This window comes from Rhincodon typus, chromosome 10, assembly GCF_021869965.1.
Source record: "Rhincodon typus isolate 14 chromosome 10, sRhiTyp1.1, whole genome shotgun sequence".
NCBI classification, from domain to species: Eukaryota; Metazoa; Chordata; class Chondrichthyes; order Orectolobiformes; family Rhincodontidae; genus Rhincodon; species Rhincodon typus.
In genome coordinates this window covers 71,101,970-71,111,578 of record NC_063341.1, presented here as the reverse complement: position 1 = coordinate 71,111,578, position 9,609 = coordinate 71,101,970, and the positions used below count along the sequence as shown (strand labels likewise).

General features: G+C 43.0%; 1 protein-coding gene across 4 annotated transcripts in view; it reads left to right on the top strand.

Annotated features, from left to right (window-relative positions):
* The first annotated feature begins 1,024 nt into the window (after positions 1-1,024).
* The window catches only part of zzz3 (zinc finger, ZZ-type containing 3), a 105,179-nt gene continuing 96,594 nt past the window's right edge, over positions 1,025-9,609 (top strand). Inside the window, exon 1 of one of the 4 annotated variants that reach the window (XM_048602149.1) lies at positions 1,025-1,134. The gene's annotated coding sequence lies outside the window, so the exon portion shown is untranslated. Of the gene's footprint in view, positions 1,135-1,157; positions 1,400-3,118; positions 3,380-9,609 lie in introns of those variants that run through there. The other 3 variants (XM_048602147.1, XR_007263075.1, XM_048602148.1) reach the window with 3 other exon arrangements.

Here is a 9,609-nt window from a genome sequence, read left to right as displayed (position 1 = left end):
TTACTGCAGCGAGGCAGCCAACAGCATCAAAGACCCTCCCACCCTGGTTATAATCTCTTACAACCTCTACCGTCAGGCAGAAGACACAGAAGCTTAGACACAAGTAGCAACAAGTTCAAGAACAGCTTTTTCCTTGCTGTTATCAGACTGTTGAATGGACCTCTCTAATTTCACATCTAATGTTGATCTGAGGAAGGGTCACCAGACCCAAAACGTTAACCCTGATTTATTCTTCACAGATGCTGCCAGACCTGCTGAGTTTTTCCAGCAACTTCTGTTTTTGTTCCTCCTACCTCCTGTGCGGCTGTAACCTTGTATGCCTCACTCTGTCTAAGCACCCTATTATCTGTATGACCTTGTATGTTATCATCTGTTGTGCACTAGTCACAAAAAAAAACTTTTCACTGTGGTGAGAGAGATAGTAGGAACTGCAGATGCTGGAGAATCCGAGACAACAAGGTGCAGAGCTGCATGAACACACCAGGCCAAGCAGCATCAGAGGAGCAGAAAGGCTGATGTTTCAGGCCTAGACCCTTCATCAGAAAATGTGGTAGCAGCCCAAATGATGACAAGGCCTAGTGCGTGGGGCTTTGGGTAAGGACTCATCTCCCATGTCTGGACCTGGCACATTAACCCTGCCTTCTCTCCACAGATGCTGCCAGACCTGCTGAGTTTTCATGAAAGTGCTGGAAGAAGAAAGGTTGTGGGACCCCAAATGATTAATTCTGCCTTCTCTCCTCAGATGCTGCCAGACCTGCTGAGTTTTTCCTTATTAATTTCTCACTTTGAAGGTTACTAGGAAGAAAGAAATCGCTGGAAAAACCTCGTGGAAAAATTTCTAGCATCTAGAGTTTATTATTCCCCAATCAATTAATTTTGTTTATGAATCAATTCTGGAGCCGGCTGGGCTTGAACCCGTGAACTCCCGGCTCCGGGGGTAAGAACACTGTCAGTGCACCACAAGTGGCCTGTATATGTATCGCAGCGCGGAGAGACCGGGTGTTGTTTGCTCTGGGCCCTCGCCTCCTCATTCCAACCCCCCCATCCCAAAAACTCCCAGTGGATTCTGGGAGGCCGGCAGTGGCCAGGGCAAAGATGGCGGCCGAGGGCGCTGCGCATCCTTGCGGAAGTGAGGTAAGTGAGAGTGTGGAGGGGGGGTGGGTAGAGGCGGGTGGAAGGTGGGGGCAGGGAAGGCCTCACCCCACCCCCCCATCCCATGGCCGCCGCCACCGCTAACAGCAGCGAGCCGAGAGAAAGGAAGGAAGAAGTGGCTGTGGGATCATGTGAGACCGAAAAATGGGATCCAAAGCAGCAGAGAGTGGACGAACCAGCCGAGGAAATGGTGGCGGATTTCGCGGCGGTAACCACAGAGCCCGAGGCGGCAGTATCGGGGAAGAGAGTGAGTCTCGCCTTTAAAGGCGGAGTGGTGGTTATTGAGATGGGGGGGGGTGGTCAAGAGCGGCCCGCGTAGTGCGCGGGCGGGCCCCTCCTCCTCCGTTTTAATCACCACCCGCCCGCACTGGGAAAAGCCGCTCGGTCGGTCGGGAAACATACCAAAGCACGAGGGAGAGAAAAAAAACGCGTGTTTCGTTTCGCCGCCGCCCGCGCGGGAGAGCCGCACGGTCGGTCAAGAAACGTTAAACAAAAACCCTGTCAATTTTGTTTAGCCGCCACGGCGGGTGGGAGGTGAATGGATTATAAAAGAAATTATTTGTAAATACTCGATCACCCATCCTTATACCCTGTTCAAAGCAGCAACTTATATTCGCGTGTCTCTTTCTCCCGTCCCCATCATAAACGTGGTGCAGGCTGCGAGCTGAGCCGAATGTGTTTTATTTTATGTTTATTCATTGGAATTGTTGCTAATTAGCCCACAAAAGCTCCCCCTTCATTTTTATATAATTTTTTTTTCTGACATCGACGGTTTCCTTTCCTCTCAATTGTGTTTCTTTTGTTCCTGTCCACCCCCACCACCACCCCCCCCTCCTGAGGCCGACGACATAAAGCCTGAGGTCGGCTACTGTTGTTAGGCGAGGCCGGGGATCGCCTCAAGGCTCCGTGAGGCCTACCTCCCTCTCCCTCTGAGGTTTTTTTTGTGTGGGGTGTGGATGGTGTTGTCTGGAACAAGGAACCAACAATGTTCGTCGGTTTCCCACCCCACTCTTCGACCCTTTCACTAAACTTTTTCTTCTCCCTCTCCGAGTGGGCTTTTCGTTTCTTTGTCCTGGGATCACTTTTACCATCATTTCCTCAACAGGTTTCCCTTCTTTCTCTCTCCCTCCCTCATCCTTTGGGGTAAATAAGAGGTTCCCCAGATACTGGAACATGTTCCTTTGTTATTTATTGAGACTTGCACATTTAAAATTTCTCCTCTCGGTGGCATGTCAGTTCTTATTTTATTTATCTCAGCAAGCAGCCCTTTTACAACTGATTTCACATGTATATGTTTCCATGCACAGCTGTGCATATGTCTGAATTAATGTGTTTATAATCTTTGTATGATTTATATTACAACTGACAATATACTGATCATAGATGAATTCACTTGCATTCATGTTGAACACAACGTACTGACACATTACAATTTGAATGTATGCATATATATCTATAATGAGATATAGAACTGATAGTATACTGACAAAATTATGAATACACGTAGTCATGCTATAATCTGTAATGTAAATTATAACATACTGATAGCCCGTAGATATGAATGCACGTGTTCATGTTATAATGAGATATATAACAGTATACTGACAGATTATAAACACACATGTATTCATGCTGTAATCTGTGTAATGTAAATTATAACATATACTGACAGACTATAGATATAAATGCACGCGTTCACGTTGTAATGAGATATATAACAGACTGTGTACTGACTATTATGAATACACGTTTTCATGCAGTTATCTGTGTGATGTATATTACAACACGATATACTGACAGATTATAGATAAATACACTTGCATTCGTGCCTAGTTTGTGTGCGTTAATGAAGTATACGTGAAATGTGTGTGGAACTTCCCTTTTACTCGCAGTACCCAGCTGCTGCATTAATTTTCCTTGCAGTAGATGGAGTGACCAGTGAGTCTCGCTGCTCTGCTTTGTGTGCACTTTGTGGTGAAGTAACCCGTTTTTATTTGGTCATAAATATGCGGAACACGTGTGCTTTAGTGCAGGTTCAGCAAATACAGCTCCTACTCCCTTCGAAGGTTATGTTTGTACTTGGATTTATTTTTAAAAAAGAAAACTCCGGCACTTTGTATTTTTCTTGGTGTTTCTCTTTCTGTGTGTGGAGCGGGGTTGGATTGTCCCTGATCACGGCTTTGATTCAGTCCTCCTTCGCACATGTTGGGAGGTTGGTCATTTTGAGGTCAGTTTGGAATCGGAAACGTCTCTAAAACAGTCGGTTTTTTTGTCTCCTGCGGCAGGTGGAAGTTAACACGTGTCTGGACGAGGCATTCGACTGGGCCATGTGTTCACTGGCGTCTTAAAAAATGCCGAGTAGGATAATCAAATCACGATTTTTTGTTTGCATTATGAGAGTGAAGGTTGGAATAGATTTAATTCTGTATTTAACTTCACCTTCAGTACTTAAGCTACACTGTCTCTTGTTCACCACTTAATTTTTCGGGCTGATACATTATGTATCCACATTAATGCTGCAGGTAACCAGCCGAGTAACTGATCGTTTTTTGTTCCTGCTGCTTCGATTAACATTCTTCTGTTCCTGTCTCTTATAAATGTCTCTGTCCAGACTAAAGCCTCGGCCTAACTCTCAGTCAGTTGGTTGTACACAGATTGGGGCTGTTGTTTTGGTGTTTTCTGTAACTGGAAGTTCGAGCAAAGTACAGTTAGTACTGTTTCCTCATCAGCCAATATTTTTTAAACGAGAAATTCCGGATCTGTTAGAAGCAAGATCTTGTAATCCAAAAACGGTAATTTATGGCATTGTGGATTCAAGCTATGTACATGACTCCTGGGTTTCTCAGTACCTCTCCTGTGCAGTCTAAGAAGGCACACCTTTGGGCTAGATATCGTTACAGTGTGTTTGCAACCAGGGATTTTTGCGATTTGTTCTTATTCTCATGGAAACTCATGAGAACTTTGTAGGGGAATTGTCTTTGTGGTAACTGAATTTGAATGGGTTTTATTCTACAGTTCAAGCCTAGTTAAACTGATTATAAGAGGAACATATAGGGAAAATAAACAAGGGTGGCTTTGTAATTTTCTGAAATGAAAGGAGGGCAGATTGGTATTTCAGACATGAAGCATTCTCTACTAGTTTACACCTTTTCGTGTCCAGTGCTGTGGTCATCCAAAACAGTGTGCTTTTCTTTAGATTTACAGTATTTCAACCTCTAACGTATTTACAGTGCATTTGAAGCTATTATTTCTGTATTTAGCAACAATTTGTAACCTTGGGCAATTATTAAACAAAATTTTATACCTAGCCCCAGATTCAGACAGGTGACCAAAAATTTGGTTGAAAAGATAGTTTTTAAAGAGCATCTTAAAGAAGGTGAGAGTTAGACTGGTTTAGAAAGAAATTCCAGAGCTTTGTATCTAGGCAGTGGAAGACATGAATTCTGGTGATGGATTGAAATAGGATCAGGTGAACATTAGACCAACATAATAGAAATTCAAAGATCTCAGTTATAGAATTGGGGAAGGTTACAAAGGCAGTAAGAGGATAATGCCTTTCTTGGGTTGTGGTGGTAAAAGAACATGAGACTAAATCAGGTTAAAGTATATAGAGACAGAAATTGCTGGAGAATTTCAGCAGGTCTGGCAGCATCTGCAGAGAGAAAGCAGAGTTGACGTTTCATTTTACTGATGTGTAACATTCATTGTTGATAATCTCATGTTGATCCCAGTGCCACTGACTGAGTTGCAAACCACCAGACCTTTATTTTGCATTAGTATGAGGGATAACAGTGGGGTGGTAGTAATATCATTAGACCAGTAATGCAGAGACCTGGGCTAACACTGTGGGGACATGGGTTCAATTTGTAGCTGGTAAAATTTAACTTCAGTGAATAAATTGGGAATTAAAAGCTGACCACTGTAATTGTGACCGTGAAGCTGTTGTTGATTGTCATCAAAATTAGTCTGGTTCGTGAATGTCCTTTTGGAAAGGAAATCTTGCATCCTTTCCTGGTCTAGCTGACGTGTGACTCTAGACTTTCAGCAATATGGTTGCATCTTGAATTGCCCTCTGAAGTGGCTGAACAAGCTTCTCAGTTGTACCAAGCTGCTACATAAAAGTCAACACAGAATTAAACTTTCTAGATTACCCAGCATTGACCTACGCATCAGAACCAAGTCAGACAGTCCTCAATTGGGATCATATTGCTGTTCATTCACTGTCATGGTCACACTCCTGTAGCCGCCTTCCAAACAGCACTCAGTGGTACCTACAATTGATGGATGGTGACAGTTTGAAAAGAGTGATTCACCTAACCTCGGTCGATTTGGGATCAGCCATAAGTGTTGACGTAGTCAGTGATGGCTACATCCGACAGAAGAATGAAAAAAGAGGTCAATGTTCTCTTCACAGTCCAAGTCTTAGAAGAGCAAATGTATAATTGTCCTGCTGTATGCTTTTCCACAACTCAAGTGAGCACAGTACTAGCTTTTCCCCACCCATCTTGTACTTTCCTGAAATAGTTCATGACACAATGAAGGTTTTGTTGCAAAAACAACACACTCATCCATCTTTACTGGCGTAGGATATGAATGACAAGATCAGGCTGGTGTTTGGTAAAGTATACATTTTCATTTTGGTTTCCTTTGTTATTAACCAGTTGTTTACATTTTACATTATGCAGTCGATTATTTTGTGTGATTCTAATTTCACCCCTCTATCTACCAGGTTGTCGGTAATTTCATCATGAAATACTGAAATTAGGTTCGGCTGGACCAGATCTCTGAAACTATCGAGGATAATTGCTGTTTGGTTTGACTAGAGTCAGAGATGTACAGCATAGAAACAGACCCTTTGGTCCAACTTGTCCATACCAACCAGATATCCTAAATAAATCAAGTCCCATTTGATAGCATTTAGCCCATATCCCTCTAAATCCTTCCTATTCATATGCCCATCCAGTTGCCTTTTAAGTGTTGTAATTGTACCAGCCTCCTCCACTTCTTCTGGCAGCTCATTTCCATGCGTGCACCACCCTCTGCATTTAAATGTTGCCCCTTCGGTCCCTTTTATATCTTTCCCCTCTCACCTTAAACTTACACCCTCTAGTTTTGGACTCTTCCATCCCGGGGAAAAGACCTTGCCTATTCACCCTATCCATGACCCTCATGATCATATAAACCTTATAAAGGTCACACCTCAGCCTCCAACACTCCAAGGAAAATAGCCCCAGCCTATTCAGCCTCTCCATATAGTTCACATCTTCCAACCCTGGCAACTTCCTTGTCAATCTTTTCTGAACGCTTTCAAGTTTCACATCCTTTCGATAGCAGGGAGACCAGAATTGCACGCAGTATTCCAAGTGGCCTAACCAATGTCTTGTACAGCTGCAACATGACGTCCCCAATCCTATACTCAATGCACTGACCAATAAAGGCGAGCATACCAAATGCCTTCTCCACTATACTGTGTACCTGTGGCTCCACTTTTAAGAAACTATAAACCTGTACTCTAAGGTCTCTTTGTTTAGCAACACTCCCCAGGAGCTTACCATTAAATGTATAAGTCCTGCCCTGATTTGCCCTTCAAAATGCAGAACCTCACGTTTATATAAATTAAACTTCATCTGCCACTCCTCAGCCCATTGGCCCATCTGATCAAGATCCCATTGTACTCTGAAGTAACCATCTTTGCTATCCACTATACCTCCAATTTTGGTGTCATCTACAAACTTACTAACCATAGTTCCTATGATCGCATCCAAATCATTTATATAAATGATAAAAAACTGTGGACCGAGCACCGATCCTTGTGGCACACCGCTGGTCACAGGCCTCCAGTTTGAAAAGCAGCCCTCCATCACCACCCTCTGTCTTCTACCTTCGAGCCAGTTCTGTGTCCAAATGCTTGTTCTCCCTCTATTCCCTATGATCTAACTTTGCTAACTCATCTTCCATGAGGTACCTTGTTGAATACCATACGGAAGTCCATATAGATCATGTTCACTGCTCTGCCCTCATCAGTCCTGTTTGTTACTTCAAAAAAATGCCATCAAGTTAGTGAGATACAATTTCCCATGCACAAAGTCATGTTGACTATCCCTAATCAGTCTTTGCCTTTCCAAATACATGGAAATCCTGTCCCTCAGGATTCCCTCCAACAACTTGCCCACCACCAATTTTGGCCTCACCAGTCTGTAGTTCCCTGGCTTAGATTCTACAAGATTTAAACCTTCAAAGCTAGTGAGCTTATTTTTGCTGCCTATATTTTGTCATTTCTAAAGCTAGGCTTTACTGTTCCATTTGGAACAAGTATTCACATTTTTATAGCGATTATCAGGAATCCAGATGAAAATGAATTCTCAGAAGCTCCATTGTTTCCACACAAGCTGTTTGTCTTTTCCTGCCAAACTTTCCTTCCTTTCTCTCTTGTTGGGTTAGAGATTCGCCAGTTGTTCTCTGTCACTTTGCCCCAGGGGCATTTCTAGAATCATAGAACGCAGGAACAGGAAGAGGCCATTTGGCCCTTCAAGCATGCTTCTCTGTTCAATATCATCATGGCTGATAATCCAACTCCGTCCCCTGTTCCTGTTTTCTCCCTATACCCTTTGATCCATAAAAATGATATCCGTCTCCTTGAAAATATTCAGTGTCTTGGCCCGAACTGCTATTTTCTGTGGCAGAAAATTTCACAGGCTCCCCTCTCTCTGGGTGAAGAAATTTCTCCTCAGCTCTGTGCTAAATGGCTTATCTCAAATCCTTAGACCGTGAGCCCTGGCTCTGAATTCCTACGTTTACCCATCCTTCCTATGTTTACCCTTTCTTAATTTTTATTGCTTTCTACCAGATCACACCACGTTCTTTTAAACTCCAGTGAATGTAATCCTAACCGATCCAGTCTCTCTTCATCTGTCAGTCCTGCCATCCCTGGATTCAGTCTGAGCGTCCTTTGTTGCACTCCCTCCATATCCAGAACATTTTCCCTGAGATGAGACCAAAAGTGTACACAGTACTCCAGTTGTGGTCTCACAAAGGCCCTGTTCAATTGCAGCAAGACATCCCTGCTCCTGTGCTCAAATTCCTCATTGTGAAAGCCAGCATACCATTAGCCATCTTCACCGCTTAATGCATTGGCATGTTTACTTTCAACGACTGGTGCACGAGGGCACCTAGGTTTCATTGCCCCTCGCACTTTCCCAATCTGTCGTCATTCAGATAATTAACCGGCCTTCCTGTTTGGGCTACCAAAGTGGATAACCACACGTTTATCCATGGTATTACTCCACCTGCCATAAAGCATAAATCTTTGCGTACAACTGGGGCTTCTGCTGTTGCCAGTATGCATTGACTTTTGTGATTTTATGGTTTGTAATGGAGGGTGGGCTGATTAAGGTTCCCTGTTGCCAGAGTATGATCTGAAACATCCCTTCAGAATGTGAGTACCTCACACGATAGATGTGTTGGGGGAGAGGCAAAGTCCTGATTCCAAACCCCTCTCCAGCACTATCTGTATATGTTCACGTCCAGCAAGGACATTTGGCTAGTGATCTTTGGTGCAGTTTCTGGATTTTTTTTTATCCTTTATCCCAACCAAATCCAGAAGCACTGTGGCCGATTTTAGCAAGTATGCCACTGGACCTGACTGATATGGTACATTTTTAAGAAAGAACTGGCATTTGTATAGAGTTTTATTGATCTTGGAGCATCCTGAAGGATTTTACAACTAATGTAGTCTTGTTGAAATGATGTTTATGGATGCAGTGACTCGGTTATTGATAAAACACATTATCATTTATACTGTCTCTGTCATGGCCACTGGATGTTTCAAAGCACTTTACATCCAAAGCACTACTTGAAATGTAGACATTGTTGTGATGTAGGAAATGTGGCAGCCAATTTTCACACAGCAAGTTCCCACAACTTGGAACTTTTAACTTTATTTCGTACTTACTACTTCATACTGACAAGAACTGTAATGTTGAACATTTAACTTATTTCTTTATTCTCCTAATCTCTACCTAAGATTTTATACCTAGACACTTTGTACCTGTAAAGGTGGTGCTGTGAATAGTGACATTGTAAGCTTTTCACCATACTCCTGTACTTGAGTACATGTGACATTGAAATCTAATTCTAATTCAGACATTAATGTGAATATAACCAGATGATCTGTTTTGTGAAGCTTGACAGTTAAGTATTGATTAGGATACCAGGAGGAAAATCCCTTGCTGTTCTTTAATTTAGTGCTACGGGATCTTCTTACCTACCTGAGAGGCAGTCAAGGCCTCAGTTTAACGTCTCCTCTGTAAGACAGCACCTCTGACAGTGCAGCACTGCATTGCCTCAAGCTGATTGCACGTGTCCATCTTGGGATATAAAATCAAGACCTTGATCAGATATTTACATGACAGTGTTCCTCATTCTATCTCTAACTTCCTGTAGCCCCTTTGAGAAACC